Below are 19239 nucleotides of genomic sequence, written 5' to 3'. Positions count from 1 at the left end.
TTCTCCTTCATAGTAAAATTCTCATATTGAGAATACAACAGTGTTCCTCTGGATCTTTTCACTTGAGGTGTTCCTTCATGAGCCACTTGCAAAGTGTCACATATCTCTTTGGTAGTAGTACAGCTTTGGATCCTACAGTACTAATCTGGACCTAGTCCACACACAAGCCATTTCTTGGCCTTAGCATTTTTCTCCCACTTTTTTAGGTCTTCAGCAGTGCAGTTAGCCCTTGTCTTTGGCACAACCACTCCTTCCTCATTTTTCATTGTAGTTTCCAAAGGACCATCAGTGACTATGTCCCATAGTTCATAGTCTTCTCCTATGATGTGATCCTTTATCCTGTTCTTCCACCAAGAGTAGTACTGTCCATTGAACAGTGGAGGCCTGGCAGTGGATTGCCCTTCCAAGTTCCCAGGTGGTGCACTCATGTTGATCTTTTCCTAAGGTGTTAGAATCTTCAAGGATAAACTGCTCTGATACCAATTGATGTTCTAAACGTCAATACCACATAAGAGGGGAGGTGATTTGTGTGGTACCCAATTTTTTGATCTGGAAGAACCTGGTTCTTCTAGGTGTTCTAACTGCTACTGTTGCAGAATTAAAAGTGCAGAAAATAAAGAACACAGAGATTTTTTCGTGGAAAACACTTGGCTCAAAAGGTGAAAAAATCACGACCTACTACTCAGTAGGATTTTCCCAAACATCCACTAAAATCACTGAGCCAAAATAGCATTTACAAAACTCTTTGTAAACCTAAGAATTAACTCTAATCCCTGTGTAGCACACATCCTCAACTGTTGCGACACCTTCAAGTTAGCCTATAACTTGAACACTCAAAGTACCTATTACAAATGCTTCTATGAAAGCTGAAAAGGTACAACTTTAAACCACCTACTACAATTGAACTAGAATAAGAATAAACACAACGGAACTGGTTCTTCTATCTCGTTCAAGTAGCTTCAAGTTTGCACACTTGAATTAGACACGAACAACTTGCAAAAAGCGTTGCTATTTTTCTCCCTATTCACGTTTAACTTCTGCGCCTGTGCAACACCTGTAAAAGAGAACAATCACTATTATTTAATGAGTTAGTAATTAGAGTTTGATTGAGACTCAATTGCTGATCTTCCATCGAAGTTGAGTCCTTGTTCAATACAAACTCTAACCCTATCATTTATCCAGATTGTGTTATTGTGTCCTCTTCCCATAAGGAGACTTTTTCTCCTCATCCAATATGCAACCTTTTCGATCAGTTCAGGAGATATTGTTGTTTGATTACTGAGACTTATCTCCTTCAAGTGTATCTCACATGTCTAGGTTGATAAATATTATGCCTCACATGATGAACCTGGTCCATGACTGAGTTTATTTGTCAATCTTCAAAACTTCAACTAAACTTGGGCCAACAAATTCCGATGCGGTCAAGAGATACTATGTATAATTTTCTTTGGTTAAATTGTATTTGTTTGTACTTGGCATATTTTAAAGATTGGAATGATGAAGGCATTTTGTTATGCTATCTAAACACTTTATCTTTTGTTATCCCCTTTGAGCCTTATTTATTTCCTTTCATATCTCTCTTTCGGAATCAGCAGCAGAGATCAAAAACACAAGCGTGAAAGATAAGTTAAAGAAAAGAAAAAAAGAAAAGAAAAAAAAAAGAAAAGTAAAAGAGAAAAAGAAAAAAAAGACCAACAAAACAACAAAAAGAAAAAGAAAGAAAAAGAGAGAAAGAATAGAAAGAGATAAGAGAAAATCACAACAACAACGCAATTTCTATGACATGAACTACGTTCGACCTGATTCCTTTTAAGGATACGTAGGCAGCCTCATAGTTCAGTCCCATCAAAATAAAATCCCAAAAGTCCCCAAGCAAAGAAACTGGGGCAGAAGTTGTGGTTGTTGTAAGAAATCTGATTCGGAAAGTTGTAATTTTGAACCCATTTGAATTGTTTTGAGCCTTGATACCCTTTCTTTCTAACCCTATCCAAAAGCCCACATTATGGTCCAAAGAAAGACCTTCTGATCAGTCTTAGAGAGATGCCAAGTCGAGTAAGTAGAAGTGATTCATATCAGGGGCAACACTCTGGTCCAAGCAGGAAAATGAAAAAATGAGAGGGTCTTATTGGTGAAAACCCTCACGGCCACCATAAGGCGACAAGAGCTGAGAGAAATCAAAAATGAGAGAGTCTTATTGGTGAAAACCCTCACGGGCACCGTAAGGCAAATGTGAGTTGAGAGATGAACAAATGAGAGAGGCTTGTTGGTGAAAACCCTTCAGGGCACCGCAGGCCGAACAAGGTCAAGGTTTTGGCGAAGAAGTCAGGTTATGGAAACTGCGGGGCAACAAAGTATGGCAACTGAAAGTTGATTGGTTGGACAGATTGGGCAGATTAATCCGAAATGCATGTCATGATCATCGGTATCAGCTGTTCCACTCATATAAGCCTCTTTCCTTTATTCCTTTTTAGCAAGTCATCCAGTTTTGGATTTTCTTTATCCTTAACTCTCAGGGTCATGGCATTTCAGTTCTTTTGGGTTTTATTTCTCTAAGATGTTTCAATGTCAGTCTTGGTCAAGCAAATAAGAAAGGATTTCAAAGCTCACTACCAACTTCAAAAATTACAAAGCACGGTGTGGCCAGAACATACAAAACATAGCATGATGTAAAGTGGGATATAAAGTGCCAGTGAAAGTTCCATCGGCGGAATGATTTAGTAATTTCATGGGAGATGCAGAGGTTTAGATAAAGGGGTCAGAGGTGTGAAACAACGGTTCGGGTATAGAACACTCGGGTCATCCGAGGTCATGTGGTTTGAATGTCAGTCAGGAAGTCAAGCGGTTCTTGGCCAGTTCAAGGGAAGTCAGTCAAAACAAAGCACGACAGCATGGAGGCCACTTTCAGCAAGAATGCCACAAACTAACCACCACATTTTAAACTGACAAGATTTTTCTTTGATTGAAACATGGGCAAAAAGTTTTCGATTGTTCAGGTAACCCTCTGTAAGGAAAATCAAGCACCAGACAGGTTTGATTTTGATTTTTCAGGACCCTCCTGGAAATGAGACCTAGTTTAAAATTCAAAATGATCATGAGTAGCAAAATCTAGCATAAATGTACCCCCAAAGGAATATAAGCTGGCTTCAAAGTTTGCATGCTTGAGATAGGATTCAATTAGGACTTTTCAGGACCCTTCTGAATAATGGGACTTAGCTTTAAGACTTCCATTAGATAACAAGATTTAGCATAAACTCTGTTGTAGGGTAGTGCAAGTCAGCCGTAAAAATTGTCACTTTTAAGATAATACTTGATTTTTGGACCCTCCTGGATAATTGAGTGTAGTTTAAGACCCTCTTAGATAACAAGATTTAGCGAAGTCATACCTTTAGGAGATATAACTTAGATTTAAAATTGTCATTTAATTAAGAGTTGTCAGGATCCCCCTGGGTAATGGGACCTAGATTTCAAATTCTTAATAATATTTGGTAACATGATTCAGTTTAACACTCACATATGTGCCCAGCTACCAAACTGGGGCAGAAAATTTTCATTGTTTTGTCTATTTTTGTTGAAATCAGGCACCCACTTGGAGAACTGGGAGAAGCAGTTCAAGTTCAGCAGTCAAGAGCCCACCTGGAGAGCACGGGAATACAAATTAGGCACCCACTTGGAGAACAGGGAGAAGCAGTTCAAGTTCAGCAGTCAAGTGCCCACCTGGAGAGCACGGGAATACAATTCAAGTTCAGCAATCAGGCGCCCACCTGGAGAGCACGGGAAAACAATTCAAGTTCAGCAGTCAGGCGCCCACCTGGAGAGCACGAGAATACAATTCAAGTTCAGCAGTCAGTCGCCCACCTGGAGAGCATGGGAATACAATTCAAGTTCAACAGTTAGGAGCCCACCTGGAGAGCACGGGAATACAGTTCAAGTTCAGCAGTCAGGCGTCCACCTGGAGAAAGGGAAAACATCTCAGAGTACAATTCCAGTTCAGTAATCAGGCGTCCAACTGGAGAAAAGGGAAAACATCTCAGATTATAATTCAAGTCGGCAACAAAGGGATTTCACTGGGAGAATACAAGTCAACAAGGCAACAAGAGCCACAAGATCAAGTTTGAAGATATAGATAGGGCTTTTGTAATTCATAGATCATAGATCCTGTTTGGATTAGCTGATTTAGAGTAGCTGATAAGCATTAGCTGCTGAAAAGCACTTTTAAATGCTGAAACTGATTTAAAAAATAAGCAGTTACGTGTTTGGATAAAAGTGCTGAAATTAATAATAAGCGGCTGAAGAACTGGGTATACGAAGAGTTTTGTTTAAAAAGAATTATTTTAGGGATAGAATAGTAAATATTTTGGTCAAACCTAAAGTGCTTATAAGCTGAAATTTGATAAGTTGGGGAATACCAACTTATGACTTTTTGCTTATTTTTGGCTTATAAACACTTAACTTATAAGCATTTTTAATTTTACCAAATGCGTAGATAAGCCAAAAAGTGCTTATAAGTCAGTTTGACCAGCTTATAAGCTTAGCCAAACACCCTCATAGTTTAGTCTAGCTTCTTTTTATTTTGTCAATAGTGTAATAAGGGGGTCAGTAAGCAATAGCAGCAGCAGCAGCAATAGTGAAATCACAGCTTCGTGGTAGTCCCAGCTACCAAAACTTCTCGAACTACACTGACCTAATTCCTTTATAGCCAAGGATATGTAGGCAACCTCAGAAGCAGGGTGCAGTCAAACCTTTCAAAAATGCTTCTCACGGAGTATTCAAACGGGCAAAAATCGCTCGTATATGCTCACTTTATCATTGCACGAAAACCCTTCATGTTTCCGAGCAAAGAGGGGCAGCTGTGATCACGTAATTTTTGCCCTATATAAATTACTCCCACAAATTCAACTCAAAATAATTTTTTTCGTTGTTTGCAATTTCGTGGATTTTTGTGGCATTTTTCGTTAAATTGTTTGCATTTGTTTATGCACGTTAATTTTGTTTAATTCATGAAAAATACAAAAATGTAGTATATTTGCATATAGGACTTAATTTTACATCTTAGATTAATTAGTAAATTAATTTGTTTGACAAAAATAAAAAATATCACAAAAATGACTCATTTTTGCATTTTACTTAGCTTTGAATTTTGTAGCTTTCTTTTAATGTGGAATTAATTAGTTGTGGTAAGTATTATTTTGAGTAATTATCTTAATTTGGTAAAATATTTAGTTTAAGAGTAATTTAGGATTTGATTTGATTTGAAAAGGAAAAATTGATTAAAAATGAAATAGTCAAATAAAAAAGGGTTGTGATTTGGGTCATTTGGGCAGGCCCAAATGAACTTATTCCCCATACCCGCTCGAGTCCGACCCAGCTTCCCCCAATACCCAGTTCACCCGTTCAGCTGACCAAACGACCCTGTTTCCCAGGTTCTCGATCTGAGCCGTTGATCCCGCGTGATCTGACGGGCCAGAACTGGGGTCTTTGTCACATATAAGTGTCTGAATCCGCCTACCCCCCTTTAACTCATCTCTTTCATTTCCTTTCTCTTCAAAAACCAAACTTCAACCCTAGAGCCGCCCTAGCTTCCTCCGGTGGCGGCGCCGTCTCCCAATCCATCCCAAATCGACACTACAAGACCACCACGACCCCCTCGTTATAAATCCCTGATTGGTTTCCCTTGAATCTTCACCAGACCCGTCGAATCTGGATTTGAAGATGAACCCTAAAATTCAAAAAATCCTAAATCGAGTTTTTGTGAAAGATTTAGGTCTAATATGACATTATTCGTGTGTTCTTGTAAAGAACACATGATTAATATCAGATTTGGCCAAAAATCCGAAGATTTGAAGATTCAGGTTCCATTCTCCACTGTCCGAGCTTTAGTAGGAATTTTCTTCACTTTTTTTTCTTTTTCTATTTTTCTGCTTCTTCTCTTTTCTGTTCGTTTTCTTTATCCATCTCCTTTTCCTCCAGTGTTTCCTTAGTTGGATTTCTTGTTTTGAATCTAGTAAAATATTAAAGCATTGATTATAAGTTTCTGTGTTTATATGGTGTTTGTATTTATTCCCTGAGCTTTCCAAATTTTCTTGTAGAAGCTCTTGTAAATTCCGTTTTATTTATACATATTGCCCGTTCAAGTTCTGTTCTGTTTTTCCAGTCATATAATTGGCTCAGGTTAATTTGAATATATGGTTTATTTGTAGCTCATTGTTTTAATTTAAAAGAAGATCAGTCAGTTGAGCTTAGTTTTAGTTATGAAAAATTCAAGTAATTTTGTTCTTCTAATTTTCAAGTGAGCTTTTGAATTGTTTGGGCCTTGAGGTTATTTTCGAATCCTTCATAGGGGCCTGTTAACTGTTGGCTCAAACTTGACCCATCAACACTTCAAATTGGGTCAATTTGACCCATATCTCTGCCTGGCCCAGGGGTAATTTCCTGGTGCTTGAGGGGTAGTTTAGGAACTTAGGCCTAAGGAATCTATGAATAACTTAATAGGAAGCTTCTAGGAAGCTAGGGTTTGAGACTATTCTGAAATGCTGAAATATACAACAGGGGCACTTAGGCTAAAATGAAAATTTCAGAAGGTGCAAAGTGCAAACCTGATTTTCTTCAGGCTTCCCTAATAGCTTGCCTATAAAGGCACCTTAACTTGACACTCAAGTCAGGAAGTAGAGACAGAATCCAGAGAAAACAAAAATGGCTGAAAATTTCAATAAAATCACTGTTTCATTAAACTTCTTATGTGATTTTTGAAGTTTTTTTTTTCAATTTCTGAAACAATTTCTGGTTCAACTGGGGTGGAAATGGATTAAATTTGGGTCTTGTAAAAGTTTGGTTTGAAGTTTGCTTGTTATTATTCGATTGAACTGTGTTTTTTAGACTGATGCACATCATATTTCTAGTTTGAAATTGGTTTTACTGGTTATTTCTTGCTGCTGAAGTTCTGGTTCTGTTGCCGTCTACTACTTTCCCCACTTCTTTTTCGTTCAATCTCCATGTATCTATTTGAACTTTGAATGGAAATTAAAGATGTGAATGTTGCTTTTGTATGGAAAGTTTGATTCTGTTGAAGTTCAATAAAATTGCTATTTGTTTGAATCTTGGTTTTCATATTCTGCTCGGTTCATTTAGCTTCTTGTCCATTTCTCCTCTTACTTTTTTTTCTTAAATGTAATAGATTTGTAATAATAATTGCTCTAGTGATTCATGTTTAAGTGTTAAAATTGTATGAAAGTTTGAAGTGGAACCATGGTAATTAGCTCTTTCTTTCGCATTTCTTTAGTTGAGTTGAGCTTAATTAGTTTCATTCCTCAATGTTTGAGTACTCCTTTGAAGAAGGTTGATTGATTTATTCCCCATTTGAAGTCTGTCAATGTTAACTTAGCATAGATGGTTAATTGGAATATGTAAGTATCTTAGTTTACTTATAAATATTAAAACACTTTGTCATACTTAGTATTTGCATCTATTTGGGACTATTTCTTTCAAGGGACTGTTGACATTTCGTGTTGTTAGGCATGGTGTCGAGTACAGTTATAATCGATTTATTTTGTGATTAAAGGCATGCTCTAATAGAATTGTTAGGTTAAGATTGACAAGCATATTTACCATTTAGAACCACGTGGTTATTATAATTGATAAACTTGGTTTTGAAGTTGGCAATATGGTCATTTATGTAATATGAGTCTCAAACAAGTTCAGTATTTTGTTGTGCATGTTTAGGGTGGGCCTTGTCAAGGTCTGGCCATCTGGCCCACCATTGCTCCTTCCCCAGCATGCCTTTGAACAACCTCGTTCAGGTTGTGCAGATTGGGTTGCTGTCGTTGGCCCATTATGTTCAAAATTCCCCCTTTTGTTGATTCTACTCTCAGACCAGGCTTCACTGGAGCCCAATTTTCTCCTGCGTTTAATCGCGAGAGTCAGCATGCAACGACTGGGCCAGCTGCCAACCCAAGCCCTTTCATCCAAATGCTCGATTTTCTTTTACGCTAGCCCATTAATTATTAAATTTAGTTGAACGTCAGCCTTGAAATAAGTGCAAATTCCTTTAGTCATTTAGTTAGTTAATCAATCTCTTTTTAAAAGTAGATCGGAGATGTGTCATATTAGACAATAAAGATAGTTTATGGCCCTCCAAAATTTAGTTTGAATTCCCTTTTAAAAATTAGAATTGAGGTGTGCTGCGCCAAATAAAATCCCAAATGCGTGGCCCTCATCTGACTATTTCTTTTAAATCCTAAAAATTCGAGGCGCGCCATTTAGCAAATTTCCTTGGCCCTCACAAAGTTAAAAACGTATAGTTGCTTTAGGCGTGTTACTTTAATAATATTACTTTCCTAAGCTCGGGTGTGCATTTCATGTGACCCAAATCCAAATTTTAATAACGTTGAATAAAATGTGTTTCGGATTGCGGGTGCATTTCATGTGGCGCAGTCCAAAGACATGTTTTAGACGACGTTAAATCATCTTTAAAATAAATAAATGCGGCTTTAAATTTAAAATGCACATAGGTTCAAGATGTTTTAAAATTAGATAATTAGGCCAATAATAACAGTTGAGCGACTGTGCTAGAACCACGGAAGTCGAGAATGCCTAACACCTTCTCCCGGGTTAACAAAATTCTCTACCCGGATTTCTGGTTCGCCGACTGTAAAACATAGTCAATCTTTTCCTCGATTCGGGATTTGAACCGGTGACTTGAGACACCATAAAATTATCCCAAGTGGCGACTTTGAATTTATAATAAAATAATCTCGTTTTGATTGTCACTTTAAATTGGAAAAAACTTCCTTATATACCCCTTCACGGGGGTGTAGGTAAAAAGGAGGTGTGACAAGTACTTCTCTTTATTCTTGTGAAAACTAGTTACACATGCTTACATGTTTTATGCCAGGGCTCGAGCAACCTATGTGGGCACGGTTCATTTGATGGTTTGGCCCTTACAACAAATCTTACCTATCCAGACCCTTCTATTATGAAGTAATTTTCCTGTAAAAAGTTGACATCCGAGGGTAATGCCCCCAAGTATTCGAGGTTGATTGTAGAGGAACCTCAGATACTGTTAGTGTTGTCTTCAATACCGATTCGTGATCGGTATTTGATTTTAAGTTAGTACAATCCACAGTTGCCATGTTAAAAACCTTGCTGAAAAACCCAATTGGGACAAAAAATGATTCAAGGGAAAAAGAGTGCAATGCGTGCTTTTAGACCTAAAGGCTTCATTCTGCTCCTTGTCGATCACCTGTAAGTGTTTGTCCAAAAATAGAAAGAATTGAAATGGGGTCATACCTTAGCACTAATATCATTAACGTGAGTTATATTCCAATTATTCGGTAGTTGTTATCCTTTTGTCATTCCGAGCTTATAGGATCCTTTCCCTATGGCCTCAAGAATCTGGTATGGTCCTTCCTAGTTCGGACCCAATTTCCCTTCATTCAGATTCTGAGTGCTTAGCATGACCTTCTTTAGTACTAAGTCCCTGACATTGAAGTATCGAAGGTTGGCCCTTCAATTATAATACCTCTCGATCCGTTGCTTTTGAGCGGCCAATCGAACAAGGATAGCTTCACACCTTTCATCCAATAGCTCTGGGATCGTATTAATGGCCTCATCATTTGATTCCTTTAATGGATATCAAAATCTGATACTCAGTTCCTTGACTTCAACCGATATTATAGCTTTAACACCATAAACAAATGAGAACGGGGTTGCCCCGGTACTGGACTTTGAATTTGTGTGATATGCCCAAAGAACTTCGGGCAGGATCTCTCTTTATTTCCCCTTGGCGTCAGTCAACCTTTTCTTGAGGTTTTGGATTATGGTTTTGTTGGTTGATTCGGCTTTTCCGTTCCCACTAGGGTGGTAAGGTGTCGATAAGATCCTTTTGATCTTACGGTCTTCGAGAATTTTGGTCACTTCACTGTTGATAAACTATTTTCCACTATCACATACAATTTCGGATGGTATCCCGAACCGACATATGATGTGGTCCCAAATGAAGTCGATGACTTCCTTCTCCCTAACTTTCTCATATGCCCGTGCTACAACCCACTTATAAAAATAGTCAATCATAAATAAGACAAATTGACCCTTAGCTGGTGCCGATGGAATAGGGTCGATGACGTCCACCCCCCAATTCATTAATGGCCATGGCAACAAGACCGAATGCAACAGGTCCCCATCTTGGTGAATCATCGGAGCATACCATTGGAACTTGTCACATTATTGTACGAACTCTTTTGCATCCTTTTCCATCTCGATCCAGTACTAGCCGACTCTAATCACTTTTTGAACCAATGATTCGGCGCCTGAATGACTACCGCAAGTGCCCTCGTGAACTTCCCTGGGAACGTATTCGGTATCTCCCGGTCGCAGACATATTGCTAGTGGGCCATCGAACATTCTCCTGAACAAGGTTCTATCTTCGAAAAAGCTGAATCGAGCTGCTTTTGTGCGCAGAGCCCTCGATTTCTTGGGATCTGAAAGAAGTTTCCCGGTCTTCAAATACTCTATGTTTTTATTTGTCCAATCCCAGGTTAAACTTGTGAAATTTATTTTAGCGTGACCTTCTTCTACTACTGACCTTATGAGTTGTACAACCACCGCTAAGTTGAGCTCATCATCTTCGACCGACGACCCTAAGTTTGCAAGGGAATTAGCTTTACTGTTTTGATCTCGAGACACGTGCTACAAAGTCCATTCTTTGAAACAATGCAACGTTACATGTAGATTTTCTAAGTACCTTTGCATTCGTTCTTCCCTGACCTCAAATGTTCCATTTACTTGGTTTGCTACAAGAAGGGAGTCACATTTAGCTTCGATCACCTCCACCCCCAAGCCTTTAGCTAGTTCGAGACCTGCAATCATGGAATCCTCGTTGTTAGTAAATTTTACAATTCTATTAGATTGTCTAACTATATTGCATGTTGACAGCACCGTCCCTAAAGAGGGTCCAAATTCCCGAAGACGTTCCCGAGTTTACCAACAACTCTCTTTCGACTTTGGGTATTAGGGCCAGTGTAAAGTCGGCCACGAAATCTGCCAAAATTTGAGATTTAATGGCCGTTCGGGGTTGATATTTTATATCTTACCCGCCGGTTTCTACGGCCCATTTGGACAATCGTCCCGAGAGTTCGAGTTTATGCATAATATTTCATCAAGGGTAGATTTTCACAACACATATAGGGTGGAACTAAAAATATGTTTTTTGTTTTCTAGAGGCACTTAGCAAGGCGAGTGCCTATTTTTCTAGGTAAGGGTATCTAGTTTCGGCCTCACCTAAGGTCTTACTGACATAATAAATTTGAAATTGCGTACCTTGTACTTCTCAGACTAGGACTCAACTTACCGCTATTTTTTATACAGCTAGATATAAGTATAGTCGTTCGTCTACCCTTGGAGTATGAAGCAATGGCGGGCTCAATAAGTATCGCTTAAGTTCTTCTAAGGCCCATTGGAATTCCGGGGTCCATGTGAAGTTGATTCTCTTTTTCAGCAATGAGAAAAATCGATGGTTTTTATCGAACGACCTCGAGATGAATCGCCCCAGGTTTTCAATGTGCCCGATTAGCATTTGTACAACCCTCACATTATCCACTACCGTGATATACTCGATATATTTGATCCTGTCGGGGTTGATCTCGATCCATTAGTTGGATACCATGAATCCGAGAAATTTATCGGACCCGACCCCGAACGCACAATTTTTTGGATTCAGCTTCATCTTGTATTTCTTTAATATATTGAAGGTTTCATGCAATTCTTTAAATGTTCCTCTGCTCGTAGGGACTTAACCAACATATCGTCATTATAAACTTCCATGATTTTTCCTATTTGTTCTTCGAACATTCGATTTACTAGTCATTGGTAAGTGGCACCGGTGTTTTTTAATCCAAATGGCATTATCTTATAGCACTATGTGCCATACTTAGTGATGAAAAAGGTTTTTTCTTGATCACCCGTGCTCATCCGTATTTGGTTGTACCCAGAATAGGCATCGAGAAAACTGAGAATCTCGTGGTCGGCCATGGCATCGATCATGCAATCGATGTTAGGCAAAGGGAAAGAATATTTAGGGCATGCCTTATTTAAATTCTTTATAATCCACACACATTCTCAGTTTGTCCTTTTTAGGAACTACTACTACATTTGCTAACCATTCCGGGTATTTGACCTCCCGGATGGACACTACTTTAAGGAGTTTAGTTACCTCATCCTTGATGAAGGCATGCTTGATCTCGGACTGTGGTCTCCTTTTTTGTTTTATCGGATGGAATTTTGTGTCCAAGCTCAGCTTGTGAGTAGTGATCTCTGGTGGGATCCCTGTCATATTGAGATGTGACCAAGCAAAACAATCCATATTAGCTTTAAGAAATTGAATGAGTTTTTATCTAAGCTCGGGAGTTAACCCTATGCCCAGGTATACTTTCGATCGAGCAGATGTTTGATCAGCACGATCTTCTCCAGCTCTTCGACCGTTGATTTGGTAACATCGGAATCATCGGGAGCTATAAAGGATCGAGGAACACTGTAATTGTCGTCTTCATCAATCATTTGCTTATTCGATTGGGTCGAGGCTAGCATCGATGATTGCTATTTGGCTTCATATTTCGCTTTTGAACATGAGTCTTTTATCGATGAGAGTGTTTATATTAGAATTACTTCATCTATGTAAAACATCTCCTTTGCGGCGGGTTCTTCCTTGTAAATCTTCTTTATCCCCTATGGTGTTGGAAATTTCAATACCTGGTGAGGGGTCGAGGGCATGACCCTCATAATGTGGATCCATGGTCTTCCAAACAGGGCATTGTATCTCATGTCCCCCTCAATTTCAATACCTGGTGAGGGGTCACGGGCACGGCCCTCATAATGTGGATCCATGGTCTTCCGAACAGGGTGTTGTATCTCATGTAGCCCTCATACTGGCTACGTTTACCGGCAACATTAGTTCTCCTTGCTAGTTTCACAAGCCATATTGAATCTGTTTAGCACTCGGGTCGTAGGTATGATCTGGTCCTGTTGGCCGAGTTGTTCTACGACCCTCGATCGAATGATGTTGGCCGAGCTACCTGAATCAATTAGCACACGTTTAACTCGAGTTTTATTCGTAAGTTAAGAAATTACAAGTGCATCATTTTGAGGTTGCATGATTCCTTCTGATCCTCATCGTTGAAAGATAGAGTTTCTTTTGGCGGGTAATATCGAGTCCATTTTTCCCTTGTGATTGACTCTTTGTTGAGTTTTATCATCGGACCTTGAGTAGCATTGACCCCTTCGATGATCATATGGATGACATGATGGGGTGCTTCTTGTTTATTGTGTTTGTTTGAGTCCCTATTTCTGAAGTGATTCTTAGCTCGGTCACTTAGAAATTCTCGAAGGTGACCGTTGTTCAACAACCTGGCTATTTCTTCCCCAGTTGTCGACAATCCTCCATCCTATGGCCATGTGTGCCATGATATTTGCATATTTTTGTTGGGATCCCTTTGTGTTGGATCAGTTTGCAAAGACAGAGGCCACTTGGTTTCTTTGATACGCCCGATAGTCGATTCAATGGTAGCCGCATCAACATTAAAGTTATACTCTAACAATCGTGGTGCCTCTTTGGGTGCAATAGGTCTTTCAAAGTAGTTCTTGCTCATGAGTCCTCGAGAGCTCTGGCCTCAATCATTTCTCCTTTCATTTCGTGGAGAATATTGCGTAGATCTACCGCTCCTATGATCTTCATTATACTGCTGATATCGATCTCTGTTCGACCTTTATTCTCAGTCAATATCTCTCTGGATTCTATCGACGGGTCTGATAGGATAAACAGACCCTGAAGGAGCCCCAAGTTGATCGTTCTCAACCTTGATCTTTGATTGATACCGATTATATACATCGACCCAAGTAACAGCCGAGTATTCTATCAAATTCTGCTTCAATTGTTGTGAAGCCCCTGAGCTTCGAACGTTGAACCCTATAGTGAAAGCTTGAACAGCCCAATCATCAGCGACTGATGGCATGTCCATCTGTTCCATTTCGAATCGAGACAAATTCCCTGAGCATTTTGTTGTCCTTCTGCCTTACCTTGAAAAGGTTTGACTTTCTGGTTTCAACCTTGATAGCCCCGGCATGTACCTTTATGAAAGAATCTACAAGCATAGCAAACGAGTCAATAGAATTAGGTGTTAAATTATGGTACCATATCATAACTCCCTTTGACATGGTCTCCCCGAACCTCTTTTGCAAGACGGATTCGATCTCGTCATCCTCTAGATCATTCCCTTTGATAGCACACGTGTAAGATGTGATGTGCTCGTTTGAATCGGTCGTTCCATTATACTTAGGAGTCTCGGGCATGCGGAACTTCTTGGGTATTGGCTTTGGAGCTGCGCTTGGGGCAAAAGGTTTTTGTACGAATTTTTTTGGAATCCAATCCTTTTAATAATGATGGTGCCCCTGGGATTTGATCGACCCTGGATTTATAAGTTTCCACATTCTGGTCATTTTCCTCGATCTTCTTTTCCCCCGACTCAAGTTGCTTTTTCATTTCTTCGAGCATCTTCATGATCGCAAGGTTGGTCTCCGAATCTTTCTCGCTCGATTTTCTTGAAAACGATTTGACCCTGTGTACAACTTCCTGGGACGGCTCGAGCTTGACCTTACTCGATGTATGATTCTAGTTTCGGAGCTGGGATATTGCTTCCTGCTAAGATTGCAACATTTCGAAGATCATCCACAGGTTGATCCCTCCATCTTCACCACCACGTGCGCTTTGAGCGGCTGATCGAGCATCCCCACGGATGTTGCCTTCGGGATCGATAGATAAATTTTCGTTGATGGCTTCATGTGAATTGACGTATATAGGATCTACATCCAGGACTCCATCGAGGCCAACCAGGGGTGCATCGTTCCCTGGTGCTATGTTATCATTTTCGCCATTGTGGCCGAAATCATTGTCAATGTGTTGGGGTGTTGACTAAGAGTTCAACATTTTTTAGGCTCGTAATCAAAGATACTTTGAAGAAAAAGTGTAAAATAGTGTGTGTCACGAAAGTTTGTACCATGTAATCACTATTATCCTTAGCCCCACAGTGGGCGCCAAACTATTTACCCTAAAATCGGATAACAATTGAATTTATATGCGATTTTAAGAACATGTAGTATAACTTGGTACAAATTAAGGAGAATAAATTAGTGTTGAAATTGACGATAAAAGAGTAAATGCCAACCACACAAATTGAATAGACTTGGCCCTCTAGTTCAGTCACCCTTGAACCAAAAGATTCAACTGGCTTATGAGCAGAATAACAAGATAATGTAAGCTAGAAAATGACAGTATATTTCATTGTATTGCGTGAATATGATGTCATTTACAAATGATCAGAACCCCTTTATATAGTTGGGGAATCCTATGCTTGATACAATTCTATATGAGATAATAAATCTCATTATTGTCTAACTAATCGGCCTCTTCTTGATACATGTGCCAGGATTTCTGTCGTGATCCTCGCCTGATTGAGGATATTTTGGTTTTCCGTTATTTAGCTCTGTAAGCTTCCCTCGATCTCACTCGATTTCTATCTTGCTCGATCTCAATCTCGGCCAATCTCGATCTTGTTTGGTGTCTGGGTCACGAGCTCGGCGATCTAACTTTGCATCATGGTTCGATAAAGCACGAGGCTAAACCTTGGCCTATCATGTTACAGTCTCGAAGGAAAAGCCAGGTTTTAACCGTATACAAAAGTCGTACAATATCACTTATAAGTCGCGCTGGTCATCCCAACAACAACAACCAAGTCTAATCTAAATATATTGACTCATATTTGTCAACAACACATTGTAACAACACCAATTTAATCCATAGCATGGGGGTGCGACGCTACTGATATTACATCCGATGTCACTGCTAGATAGTTTGTAAATCAAAGATCATATTTTTAGTAAGAATATTTAAATGACGAATGGCTTGAAGCATTGAAATTAATTAGATTCAAGAAAATCTAATTTGATATACAATCCATAGCATAAATATTTGTATCTTAGGAGTAATCTTTGTTTAAAGTTAGGTCGTGTACGCACTAGTTTGAGACTTTAGTACGTTGTGTAGTTGTCAACTTAGATTAGCCATATGGTTCTCTTTATTTCCTAAATCACTTCAAATACACTTCCTATACTTCTTATCATATTTAAAGTATTTTCTTCAAATTATTAGCTCTCGTTAGCATGTATAAAAAAGGTTGCTCCCCTTGATTTGTGCATTCCTCCAGCGCTGCATGTTCATTGATTGCCTTGCCAGGTTCGAATCCGGAGAGTCGGCAGGCCTGGCATTTCATATTTTTTTTAATCTGTGGCATCCTCTTTTTATTTTCTTCTATCTTTTACTCGAGCGCAGGGGCGGCTCTAAGAGCTAGGCCAGAGCCGTCGTTGTGTTAGGTCCCAAAATTTGAAAGCCCCAAATTTATTTTAAACTCCTATTATTATTATTATTATTATTATTATTATTATTATTATTATAATTATATTATTATTATTATTATTATACTATGTACTATATACTATATACTATATACTATATAATTTATATATATAACTAGTATAAAAAGTATTATAATATATATTTTTATTCGATTGAGGTTATTTTATACTAATAAATTCATAAATTATGATAATTTTTTCACTCATTAATTAGTATATTCACTCTTCAATTTTAATTTTATTCTTTTTGTATAGTAATTAAGTTATATATATCGAAAACATAATGAATTTCCTTTACAATCTTCTCTGAAAATGCATAAACGCAAAAACATTCATGCACCGGTTTTTTTTAGTGAAATTCAACATATTATATTAGATTATTTATAATTTATTTTAGATATTCACCAATAAGTGCTATTTAATAGAATGAACTACGATTCATTTCAATTGATCAGATGGAGTAAATATTTTTGACATCGTCAATACTTAAAACTTAAGCTATTATGTTATGTACGTCTATTTCTTTTTCTTGTTTGGTGTCACGACCCAAAATTTTAACCTTCGGGATCGTGATGGCGCCTAACATTTCTTTAGCTAAGCAAGCCAATGTTAGAGAATCTTTAAGCCAATTTTAATCAATTCAATAAGTAAAACCAATTAAACCGAATTAAAATTAAAACAAAGCACGAAGTGACATAATAACCAATAATATCTAAGTACAACCAAGATCTAGGGTCACAAGTACACGAGCTTCTAGAATCTTTACAAATAGGGTTTGAAATAAGTACAACTGTCACGAATGAAAAGAACAGTAAATAGGGAAAATGGAAGGGGACTTCAAGGTCTACGGACGTCAGCAGATCTACCTTAAGTCTCCAAGTAAGCTAATCCGAGCTGATGCGCCTCACGGACAATTGGGAGCAATACCAAAATCTGCACAAGAAGTGTAGAGTGCAGTATGAGTATAACCGACCCAATGTAATCCATAAGTGTCGAGTCTAACCTCAACGAGGTAGTGACGAGCCTATGACAGTACACCTACGTAATTAAACATGTACAGACAAAAATATACGTACAACATAATAACAAACAAAGATTAAACATGTACTATTGGGAAGGGACATGCGAAAGGGGGGTACAAGATACAGTAACTATAACAAGAGATGACAACATAAAAAAGTCAATAAACTTCAGCCAATGAAACGGATAAACATAATGAATAAAATCTGCACGCCATTACCCTTCGTGCTTTGACTCTCAATCTCTCCATAAAATGATAAATACGGCACGAGATCACCCTTCGTGCTTTTACTCTCAATTTCATTATGAAACAATAAATATGGCACGACATCACCCTTCGTGATTTAACTCTCTTCCTCACTATGTATTAATCAGTAACTGCAACAACAATCAGCACGACCTCACCGTTCGTGCTTTAACACTCTGCCTTACCATGTAACAATGAACATATAACAATTGGAAGATAGAATAAGCAAGAATAGACCTTACGTCAACAACGGTTCGACAATACTAACCTCAAGCTCAAAAACAATACTCAATTATCACCAATAGCCCATAAATGTGGAAAGAGCGATCAATTTAGTAATAAACTAGTCTAATCATGGATATCATAATCAAAGAAGGAAGTAAATTTCAAGAAACAAGTCCCGCCTGCATGTTTGAACCCAACAAAAATACATAAGTACTTGTCACCTCGCATATACGTTGTATCCAACATTTAAACATATAGAAAATAGGCAAACAAGTCCTAATCCTTAAGTCAAGTTTAACCACGATACTTACCTCATTCCGCAGTCAACTCAAAGCTCCATCGAAGCTTTTCCTTTAGAATTCATCTCCAAACCACTCGTATCTAACGACAATTGACTTGATAATGTCAAATATTGCAAAAAGAATCAGTTACAATGCATAAATTTAGGATTTCCACACTTTTTCCCAAAAATTCAAAAATCAACCCCAGGCCCGCTTGGTAAAAACCCGAGGATCAGACCAAAGCCCATTTACCAATTAACCCTGAGCCTGATTGTGTAATTAGTTTTGGAATCGGACCTCAAATTGATGTCTAAATCCCTAATTTGCAAAAAAAAACCAATTCGTCCTAAATCCCTAGTTTTCTACCATGGAAAACAAAGATTAAGGCTAGAAATTAATGGGTGATGTTAGAAATGGAAGAAAATAAGTTAAAGTGTACAAATCTATGAATTGATATTGAGTTTTCTCTTCAAAATCGCAACTAGGTTGAGCTCTAATAGAAGGTTTATGAAAAATGGAAGAAATTCCGTTATTGAATATTTAAATCACTGGGCGTCAGGCCTTCTACGCGTTCACGAAGGTCCTGACCCGATCGCCAAGCACAACAACTTATTGGCCTACGTGTTCGCAAGTTACCCTTCGAGTTCGCGAAGGCTTTCACCCACCTGCCCCCGTGTTCGCGATCCTAGTGTCGTGTTTGCGAAGAGCAACGGTCATTCCCCCTCCCAGCAGGCCTATGCCCATCCAAGGCCCATGAAGAAAACCTCCCCTGTCCAAAACTCCCCTCCGCGATCACTAGGAAGGCTTTGCGATCACGATGAACATGACACCATATACAGCATAAGCTCAAGAAACCATAAATTTTCTAAGTTCAAACCATTCGTAGCCTATTCGAAAATCACTTGATCCCTCGGGGCTCCAAACAATGTATACACACAAGTCCAAAACCTCATATGAACTCACTCGCATGATCAAAATACCAAAATAACACCTAGAACTACGAATCAGACACCA

Source organism: Nicotiana sylvestris, chromosome 12 (genome assembly GCF_000393655.2).
Source record: "Nicotiana sylvestris chromosome 12, ASM39365v2, whole genome shotgun sequence".
Classification (NCBI taxonomy): domain Eukaryota; kingdom Viridiplantae; phylum Streptophyta; class Magnoliopsida; order Solanales; family Solanaceae; genus Nicotiana; species Nicotiana sylvestris.
Note: the sequence above shows the minus strand (reverse complement) of the source record.